This window comes from Lytechinus variegatus, chromosome 8, assembly GCF_018143015.1.
Source record: "Lytechinus variegatus isolate NC3 chromosome 8, Lvar_3.0, whole genome shotgun sequence".
NCBI lineage: Eukaryota > Metazoa > Echinodermata > Echinoidea > Temnopleuroida > Toxopneustidae > Lytechinus > Lytechinus variegatus.
In genome coordinates, this window is record NC_054747.1 from 11704267 (window position 1) to 11716369 (window position 12103).

Genomic DNA, 12103 nt, shown 5'->3' on the forward strand with positions numbered 1-12103 from the left:
ATAAATTATGGGGCCGTAAGCTGCAGGGAGATATGTAGAGTGATATTAGCATTAGGTCATTGCTCTAAAATAGATGGAATGTGATTATTTATTATTAATATTAGTTAGTACACTTACTGGCCTAAAAGCAAAAGCAAATAGGGCCATGATATAAGCTTCTCCATCAAGAGAATTGAACATTATTGACCTTTCAGGATTGCTTGGCATTGATACTCATCGAACTGTTCTTAGTCATTGCCCTGGCCTATGATCATGAAAAAGCAAGATCAGTCACCCGTATAGTAGAGAATCATTGACAATAGCATGCTCAGCGGGTCGCCACAGAAAACAATGGGAGAGCTAGAAGCTCACAGTCTTGAATTCCCCATATCCGCTGCCGTGATTATTGTCGTAATTTCAATAGATAAACCTACTTCAAAAGACCGTTGGCCCGCCCGATGGGGAATCTTTTGTAATAATGTAGTGTATTAAAGTATGTGTTTGCAGTAACTACCGCCCCGACTTCTGTTGTGCTATTTAAAAGATTTCTTTCACCATCATCGAGTAGCGATTAGCGTGTAAAATCGCATAAATTATCTCACAAAACGGATCTATTGTTCATGATTACCAACATCACCATAATCATTACCATTATCTTTCATTTTTTTAATAATAATAATAATAGCGGCATATTTACCCAGGGTAGCCACTTCAGTTCCGAAAACTGTTTTCCCAGAGGGCCCTGCTATTATTACCCCGGCTTTAGCACGGCTACCTTGATCGGGAGCTCGAGCATTCGAGGAATTTCTTCCTCCCGGGTACCCATTCACCTCACCTGCATTATATAAACTATAAAATTGATACTGGAGAACGATTGGAAATAGATAATGAATGAATGATGATGATAACAGTGATTAGAACTTTGAAGTGATATTAATGGACATGATAATACGAATAATAATATCAGTGATAATGTTGATGATTAAACATTAACAAACGAAGATGATTGGTATATTTGCTGCAATGAACCATGTATAACTTGAGACGCGTTTTGCATTTATCATGTTTGTTATAAAAGGGTTTTCATATCATGATCCTGAAAGACATAGATTATATTTAGATTAAAAAGAAAGAGAATGGATGGTCATCTAAATATGGAAAAGATTTTGCGGGATGTCAAGTCCGATTCAGTATAAAAATGATTGCATATCGAGGTAGATGCGATTTTTAAATCAACGATATCATCCCCCAGAGTCTATCAAGTTATGAGTTTGTGTGCATTTTAGCAAAATTGACATTTGTAATACGAGATTATTCTAATTTAGAGTGCTGTAACATCCGAACTGCATGCCATTCCTGCTACGTACGTTTTGAATTCATCAGATATTTCGATTTCTGGATGCATGTTATATCAGTTAAAGCGGTGTACGCCTGAATCACATTGATTGTCATTTGTCATTAACTTTATAATAACGTCGATATACCAAAACAGAATTCATCAGGTTCTTTATCATTACAACAATGATATGAACTTATACACATATAGGCCTACGTCTTTTGCTTGATAGAACACTGACCCCCCCCCCCCCTCCATTAGAGCGAAAACAATATTGTGCTCTCTCATTAATATTGATTTCGATAAGGAGATCGGGAAACGCACGCCATTAATAGTAATTTACATTATTTGTATACCACTTACAAGTGAAGCACAAAAATATGTATCTAAACGCTACGGAACAAATAGAACGAGAGAATGAATTTCACTAAAATTTAAAGTATTTGCACAATTCACAGTAGGCTGTAAACGATAGGGGGCTTCACATGCGGAGGGAAAGGCTATTTAACCCCCCCCCCCAAAAAAAAAAAAGTTTTAACATTGACTTGAATTTCTCTCTTGAATCTGCTTGTTTAATACTTTCTATTAGATTGTTCCAGAGTTGGATCTAGGTGAGGGCATGGGGCCCGCCCTCCCTCCTCCCTCTATTTGCGGAGCAAAAACAAAACGGGGAAAGAAAGACGAAAAGAGGAAAAGAGTGGAGAAAAAACATAGGAGGAAAACGATTGAATATATAAGATGAGGGGAAAACAATTTAAAAAAATTATGTCATGTCATTATATAAAATTTTTGCTCCTGCTTCACGCTCGCATTGCCTTTTAGGTGATTTACACATATGGAACTCAAAATATCAAATTTTGAAATCAATATACATAACATATTTCAACTCGGAAATCGAACTTTGATTTTTAAAAAGTGTTCTGTAAAAATTTATTTTTTATTGTCTGAATATCAACATTTTCTGCTCCCGCTGCACGCTCACAAAATTTGATTTGTCAGGTACCTATTATTTTCCTGTATTCCATTTTAGTTATCAGAATATCCCTATTCATGTCAGATTGTAAAACATATTAGCTAGCGCTGCACGCTCGCATATTGATTGGTGAGTTATGAAAATTTCAATATTAATTATATTACAAACTAATTAAAATCTCCATTTTATGACAGTTTATCAACAATTTTCGGCTGGCGATTTGCGCGCACATTGATTGTTAAATATATATCAACTCAGGCATCTTATTCATAATTACAAAAGTGTTTTTAATATATAATATTGACAGATTTCGCGCTCTGATTAGGCTTATTAGATTAATTAATTAATTTATTGATAAATTGTCCCTTTTTCAGAATGGAATATCAAAAAGTTTCATCTCGCGATTTGATAAGAAGAGAAATAGGAAGACAGTCATAATTTTCACATGATGGAATATTGTTCTTAGAATATCCCGGCCCTATGTCAAAACTCAAAGTAATAATAATGAATCATATATGTTCCTTTTTAACTGTGATCAATATCCACTCACAATTCTACAAATCTCAAATTTTCCTCGCGCTCGCTTCGCTTGCTTAGTTATGTATTTACCTTTTTCATGATTACAAAGATTGCTTAGAACTTCTATTCTTCAGTTACAAAAGTAAATATTTACAGCTCACGCTTCGCGCTCGCATTATTTGATTGTTGAAATATGTAACGTTTTCATTTACAGATAATTAAAAGTAGCCGTTAACAGATTCTTTTTTATCAGAACGATCAATGCGTACTAAATTCATTCATCTCGTTTAGGATCACAAGCATTGCCAGAATGCTATTTTAGGACAAAATACATGAAATAAAAAATTAAAAATTAGCGCGCGCTTCGTGCTCGCACTATTTAGATTAGGCTTGTGAGATTATTTTACATATATTTTTACATTTGATTTAAAAGAATAAAGCTTAAAAGTGAGACTATTTGGTTTACATATTATGAAGGGCCTTCTCATATTCCAATTTTACCTTAAACGCAAGTATTTTATTTTCAAACGAAATCTATGAAAAGGGTGCAGTTAGGCTTTCATTTTGATTCCAAATAGTCTCATAATTGGGATTAGTTGCAAACACGGTTTTCGAATAGAAGGCACATCGGGGAACATCAAAGTATCAAGACAGTCACCCGCGCTGACAAAGTGATAATCTCCCCTTGACATACCCCTACCAATCAAGAGGTCATCTTTCTATTGAAATCCGCAACCCGTCAGACCACCTCTATGTTCAAGAATATACGTTAATCTCCCCAATCAAGAATGGGGTAATTTAAATCTACCTTGTCAATGGGGTAAGCCGTTAAATACAGCTTGCAATGCGCTGGCCCATGTCATTTTCAACGTTTCAACGTCCGGCTTTCGGGGAATTAAAATGAGCATCAAATGGGTAGTTTTCTTGTTCTCGTTTTGTCCCCATACTAGAACCTTGATTTTGTTTCTTTTCGTAATGTGCATTTTGATATGGTTTCCATTATATTTCTTAACATTTCGACATTTAATGTAGTTTAATGCTTGCCTTTATAAAGAGCAATATTACATAAAACCTATTTGGCAAAGCAGATTATAACATAACGTTCGACTGATATTTTATCAACACATTTTTGATTAACCATTTAACTTCCCTCTTTATAGGTCTACTCTTAATGTGAACATTTGAGTTATATTTATTGCCTACCAACTCTCTGTTTACCAGGCTAAAGTGAAGGTCCTCATTTGTGTATGAACGACATGTTCTCATTAAAATACATGTTGTGAGTTTCAAATAAAGGGGGCACACTTGTGTAAAAATGACATATTTACATTAACAAATTTGATAAAGGCTCTCAAGGGGGGGGGAGGGGGACACGGACCGGATGATCCCCCCGGGATTCACTACATAACTGTACCCTCTGATGTGCAGAATATAGACCATCGTATAGACCCACTGACTTCTTTTAGTAGAGGTCACAAAATAGACCACAATACTTTTGAGAGCCCAACTATTGTTCAAAATAAATACGGCGCTGATTGGATTGTATTGTGTTACTCCGGCAGGATCCGCACCAGCATGCACTCCATTCTTGTTAATCTAGTATGCTAAATACCTCGGTCACATTTGTTCTAAGGCGAGTCGAAAACAGTCATTTTAACAGTTTTTGGACCTGCTAAATATAGGTTTTAATAAAATGAATAAAACGGCTGTTTTCGACTCGCTGTATGGCCGCCGTAGAGCAAATGTGACCGAGGTATTACCATTTTCTGTACGTTAATTTATTTTTTGGTGCATATCTAAATATGCAAGCTATACAGAATGCAGCTATACGATTAACAGGTGAAGTACAAAATTGGAAGGGAAACTAGGCCAAAGAGGCTTTCGTATTACTAACTTTACGTCGGTAAATTATGTTTACCTTAGACACTGGGAATCTAATTTGCAATAATTTGACATACACACATTGCAGATTAATTTAAATATTTGATAGGAAGAAGAAATCAACGGCAATATACACGTATTGTTCAAGTCAAACGTGAAGGTTAAAAAAGAATAGGTATAGAAAAGTTTTAGAAAAATTCAAAGGAAGAAATAAAGTTGGATGAAAAAAGAAACCATTAGAATTAAGTTGACAAAATTGAATATTATAAGTAGAACAGGAAAATTGAAAGAAATAATTAAGTCCCCTCCCCCAGCGGACTGGTTTGAAGGGGTGGGGTCACCATGCATAAAATCATGGTACTTGTTGAGGCCTCAGCCCCAGACCCCCCTTCGGTTATGTGGCTCCAGGATGGTAATCAAGAACACTAGGTCACAGAGCACTCTAGATCACAGGGGAAATTTATATAAGAGAATAAAGAAGGATCCCAGGTAAAAAGATTTTATCGATTTTCTTGTCCAATATCATGTCGGAATCACTTAAATGTGTTAATTTGCATTTTCATTCACGCGATATTTTTCATCGGTCATTAAAGTGTAGAATGTGATTAATAGAAGACGCTATAATTCCTTTATAAACACTCAACTCTATTCATGGTCAAGACTACCTCAACTTTGATAATTTCAATATTCATTTTTAAGTGCTTTTGATTTCGTTCGAAGGTAAAGATGTTTGTAATGGTCTTAAAAAGTAACGGAAGTACTTTTTGTTCTGAATTTCGGGCAATGAAATTCAAGAATTGTGCATTTAAGCTACAATGACCGATATGACAGCTTGATCATCCAATTTATTTTTTAAAGTTCAAATAAATGATATTTTATTTGTTTGTTTTGCACGGCATCTGTATTATGTGTGAATATATAAGTTTCTAGAAATCAAATGTTTAAACAAATGCAGTGGCGTATTTAGGATTTTCCACAAGGGGGGGGGGGGCAAAATCGCCCAAAAAGAGTCCTCAAAAAAGGACATTTCACAGCAAAAACAAATTGACAAGAGGGCTAAATTAAACATAGACCTATGTTAAGCTCAAATTTGAATTTCAACGCTGCCCTTAGTTTTCAGCCTTTTTTCCACCAAAAAACGTTTGCATTTTATGTTTTTAGTGTTTTTTTTCACAGTAGCGTTTCAGTGTATTGCTTTAAACGCCATCATTTTTGGACCCAGGTATGATTTATATTGCATCTTTTGCGTGGGGTTTTGCATTTCGTTTACAAAGATGTTAAGGTCAATTCCATATCTTTCCTTTTCACCCGACAATGCTGACTGTGCGGGCTCAGTGTGATGAAAAAAAATCTTACCCTCGCCTGAACACTTACTTTCAGAAATTCAATTTCTTAACGGTATGTTCTTCAAAATAAAACAACATGCTCGTGCTAAAGGGCTAAAGCTTAATTGTTCTATTAAAGAAATGAAATATAAATCTTATTGAATTTTGTCATATACTGAAACCCGAAACGAAAAATTATCAAAAAAATGTGAAAGCGTAACTTTTGAAAATATACACCCCACTGAACTACGCACACCGAGACAAGGACACAACGATATCCAGATCAGTGACCAGAGATCGCTCGTTTAATAGTTTGCCTAAGACGTCGATATTGTGGACATAGAGGGCGCTCATGCAGAAACATCTAATCGGAGAGCCAACCGGGGGGTGTCAAAAGAAAAGATAAAAGCGCACGCTTCCGTTTTCGCTGCAAAAGGGAACGCTGTCGTCTTAAATGGCAAGAGCACTGACCCTAGGAAAGAAAAATGGACAATGGCACGCTGAGCGGGTTCGCCGCAGAATATAAAGGTAAAAACGCACGCACACCTTTGACAAGCCGCCTTAAACATTTCGATTGAGATCCTTCTCTGTTGCTTTCTGATTTTCAGTCACAATAAAATTTGTATGATAAGTATTCGAAGTAACCTTTTCAAAAGAAAAAAAATGAAATGTTATCAAGAGAGGGTACTTGATATTAAAAACAAACAAAAATATAATCATGAAATGAACAAATGTAAAAAGGATTCCAGGGTTGATACATGTATGTATTAGTGGAATGTTAGGTGATATTCAAGATCAATGATTCAAATTATTGACCCTTTTACCAAAACGTTTTTATAGATGGGTTCTAAGTGTGACTCAAAAGTTGTACTTGAAATCCTGGCTGTGTTTGGTATACAGTGCGTCCCACAAAAAACGAAACCGAGATATATCGGTCGAGAAATATGAAAGTCCTGGTTATTTGAAATAAGGCTTGAATTTCAATAATTTCATAAAATGAAGAGGTTCTACATTCTATAGCGTACGTTCAAACTCACTCGACACTCCGTTTTCATTAAGTCTTTTTTTTACCATGCGATAACTCCTGTGGGAACTTAGTGAAAACACGTATATTAAATGAAATTATGGAAATACAAGCATTGTTTCGAGGGAACATAACTTTTTTACTTCTTGACCATTTTTTGTGATTAAGGTATCAAAAAACGAGCTGATATTGAACTTTTTAGGCATGTGATTTTCTTTTTGAAATTCAGATGCCCCCCGCCAAATGCGATTTTGGTATCCTTTCTTCAAATTGTTTTTGCTCACTTATGCATTAATGAAGAATAATCTAAGTAATACAAGATGAAAGAAGAGATTCTGAGCTTTACATTGGTAGGTCATTTGTCTGTTTTATTTTTAATTAAGTTATGAAAAATCATCGCTTAATCTCGATTTCGTTTTTTCTGGGACGCACTGTATAGTGCACTGTCACATTGGTCAAATGATTTCTAAAGGACTTTCGCTAGCTGCATACTCACCACTGATATTCTATTGTTATTTTGGGCCCTTGAATGTGACTTTCAGTCTTACTGCAATACATGTACATGTATTTGTGAAACTGCTCCCAGCTTTGAGTTTCAGTAAGAGAGATAATCAATTCATTCATTGTTGATTTGTATGTCATCTATTATCAGTTTTGATAATTTGGTAAAGAATGTAAATCACTACAGGATTGGATTCTCATCTATTATCAGTTTTGATAATTTGGTAAGGAATGTAAATGTAAGGAATGTAAATCACTACAGGATTGGATTCTCTCATTTTCACTTATGTTCATAGTTGCTCCGTTGAACAGTCAGGACCATATTCGATATACCACTAACGAGAATGTTAATGCGAAAACGTTAGTTTCGAGGTTCAACCTGTTATGCAACATTGCGCAATACTTTGGCCGCTGTGCTATAGCTATGGGAAACCGACCTCCGGTTTTGACATTTGATGAAACAAAAAATTATTTCGCGCTATGTACAGGTTGGTTTATTTTGTAGTTCCCTGTGTTGGAAGATGAATAAATGAACTAGCGGTTCAGAATTTTTCAGAATAAACCAACCTGTACATTGGGCGAAATTCGCGTCGAAATAACAAGTTTGAATTTTGGCTAAGAAATCCTCAACGGTTGTTCGTACACTAGTCTCGGAAGGACAGTCGTAAGTTCGGACTGTCAACCCATATTAACACATACAGCCAGCACACGATCGACGTATGCGTAGCATGCAATATGCATTGACTGCGAGCACGCGCTATTCACATGCAAGCTTGGTATGCTGGCATTGCATAACACCATGAACATGATGAACACTGATGCTTTGTCTTTTCGGAATAGTCTTTCATTCGAATTCTTTAGTAATACCTTGCACTGTGCCTTACTATCTTCCCGTCCCCTTTCCCGTTCTTTAAATAGATATCATTAAGGCATTCGTAATGAAAATGATACAAAAAACAATTGTTGTATCATTGGAGTGTGAGAGGAGAATTGGTGAAAAATATTTATTTTGTGACGATTCAAATAATTGGCAAAAATACGATGTTTCAACGGTAAGACTACCAATCTACGGATAAGAGAAGGGTCTGTTACATAAACTGCAATTTTTTTTTTCGGGTCGAATCAGCTGCTTAGTTTGGCAGTACTCTGAGAGCAACTGGTAATATTATGGAGGCTGGGCTCCAATCAGAATTTGGGGATTCCAACCTGAAAATCAGTTGGCAGGTTGGAGTTTTATGCAACAGACCCCAGATATGCCAGAGTATAAAACTCCCGCCAATATCTCTTCGGTTGGTGTTCCTGTGCCATATTTGCTGTGTGTGCTTTCATGAACAGGGGCTATATGGAGAGATTAACTTTCATTAACCATACATATATTATTTTTTGGGTTTATCACCAATGACTGTGGAAGCGATTGGTCCCAAACTGGGACGATCGAAGAAAAATGAGCCATTTGTCATCTGTTGGAACAAATAATGAAATGCATTTCTCAGTGATTGACTCATGATGGACAAGCGTGGAACACTCTAATTTGGTATAACATAATTTTGTGTGAAGTATGGCTGTTCTAATGGCAGGTTAGCAATGGATTTCATTTTAAGGTAGGATACATGAACTCCTGTGGTTTAATAATCATAGTTATGCGCTTATTTTACAAATGCTTAGCTAAGCTAGGTTACCCATGTGATTTCTCCATGGGCTGGAAGAGAGGATACAGAAGAGAGGGAGAGAGAGAGCGTGAGAGGGAAAGAGAAGCGGATAATCTTATGTGTATACAAGACGGTACGGGCAGACGGGTACACAATGTACTCTCATACTCATACACACCATGCACACGGGGGTTACGCCGATGCGAGATCGTAGAATGTTTCGCATTTGAGAAAACGGCTGTGAAAATGCTAGTTTTTTCGATCGCACAGAGCGTATCGATAGAGACGCCGACGCCGATCGAAATCCCTCTATGGGCATAAGTGAGCCATGAACGTTTCCACACTAATTTTTCCTTAGTGGAAAATCGAATATGGTCCTGACTGTTGAACCTAAAATAATGTAGTTGCACCAACAATGATTTTATGAGGAAGATATACTTTCAAATCAAGGTTAATTAACACCATGTCACCGTTGATTTATCTCATCTACAGAAAACTAAAATCCCTCAATCTAGTTGAAATAAGAGCCACACTGCAGATCGTCAACATAGAAAAGCATAAGTGGGATAGTTTGTTTTCTTAGAAAGACCTGACACCCAGCTAGAATGCCATTTTTGCTAATTTCTCAACAATTACACTTTATTTTGCCAGAATCATTCTGCATATATATATATATAAGTATATTTTTTTATTTTTTACAAATGCTTGGGTGATCATTTTATTCGATTAAGTTGTTACCACAGCTGACCATTTTAAAATTTATTTTCTCATTTTATTTGCATTATTTTAACAGATATCTCTTAAAATATGTCAGTCCTTAGTTATGGTACCATAATTGTACATATTTGTGTTGAGGATTCTAGTATTATATGTTTTGTATCCTAAAAAAGAAAGAAAAAAAAAGAGATTGGATTAATTTCAAGTTACTTGCAAAAGGGGTTAGGTCCACAATGATAATCTGCTAAAATATATAAAGAAAAACATTGAGGACAGGAACATTTTTTTATACCCAATTTTATGTTCACATGATAGGGTAGTACATCATGACAATTTAGTTTCTCATAAGAATATTGCAATGAGTGAGAATAAAACACATGTTTTTTTCTCGGAATGGTCCAAAGTGGACCTAACCCCTTTTGCAACCAAACTCTTTATATATAAGTATCTCCCCAAAGGGATTTTATTTGGCAGCCACTTCAAAAGTGTATAGTTTTTTTGGGGGGACGCACCGTATTGGTAATATCCTTCAGAGATAATAAGTAGTGATGGCTCAGCCCACAGTACCATTTGAGCCAAATATTAAAAAAACTAGAGTGAGGAAACTAGAACGATATGCACAATAGACATGAGAGAATAACGACATTAGGGCAGCCAAAAAATTGTGAAACACAGTTGATTTGTTTTGAAGTTGGAAGTCAATGCATTATTAATAAAGAAAACAAACAACAGATTAAGAAGATTTTCCGTCTTGTAAATAGTAGAGTATATAAGAACACCACTCGTACAATAAGCAAACTAGCTCTTGTGGGTTCATATGCCATCTTCTTGGGCAGTATGGGCGGCCAAGAGTGCCAAAATTAAAAATTTGAGAAATATATATATACTGTTAAGAATAAACTAAAATGCAGAAATATATCTAAAAATAAAGAAATTTTAGAAATAAAGATAATAAAAATATAGAAATTCACAGAATCAAACATCGGTGCAGAAATAAGGACAAACACAAAAACAAGACAATCGCAAAAAATAATAAATGATAAAAAATACGTAGATAACCATGTAATTGAACACAATCACAGAAATAAAGGCTCATATATAGAAATAGAGAAAGTTTGAGAAATGTAAAGACATCCACAGAACTAAATACAACTTCAGAAATATAGACAACCGCAGAAATAAAGACAGCTTGAGGAAAAAAGACCCACAGAAATAAAAACATTTTCAGAAATATAGACAGCCAGAGAATTGTAGACAACCTCATAAATATAGACAACCTCAGAACTAAAGAAAACTTCAGAAACATAAACAACAGAAATATAGACAACCTCAGAACTAAAGAAAACTTCAGAAACATAAACAACAACAGAAATAAAGGCAACCTCAGAAATACAGACAACCGCAAAATTAAACAAAACGACTGAATTATAGTCCATCGCAAATAGCGCTAGCTCGTCGAAAATAAGAGAACGCAGAAATAAAGTAGAGCTCAGTGTAGCTCGTCAACAAACTGGCAATGAGAGAGCGAGAGAGGGCGCAATTTCTCTAGCTGTGCATGCTCTGCGAAATTCAACTTTCTGAAATATTTAGCAAGACTAATTATCTGTTTATAGAATTAGTGTTCGGAATCCTGATTTCTGAGTGAACTTCAGTTGAACAGAAAATCTTTGAGGGACCATCGACATCAAATTATTGGCATTCCATACCAAAAAAGTAAGTTCAGTTTAATTTCGTGCTTTGATCTCAGTTGTAATTGTAACGTTAGCATGGTTAGTGTGTTTGCTGCTTGGGGTTCAGCGTCGCAGTCAGGCCAGGGCCTTACTGCGGTAGCCCGAACACGTCGGGGTCCTCGGGGCAAGCCAGGGCTATGCCACTCACGTATTGCAAGGTTTAGTATGCCATGGACCTACATGTGCCATATTTTCCCCTAAATCAGCCTGTTTTATGCTGACACTTTTCAGTGTGGCTTCAGACACCCTAGATCTGGTTTAACTCTTTTTCTCTACGGAGATTTAATTTAACTTTATTCTAGTCTCTGCCTGTACCATTGGACTAAAATTATAATTAGATCTAGCCTAGTATAGCGGAGTTAAATTATTTTTATTTTTTTTTTTTTGGGGGGGCAACATTTTTTGTCGGGTTTCAAACTGCTCAATTATCGTATATCATGAGTGTGTAATTTTAATGGGAAGGGTTGAG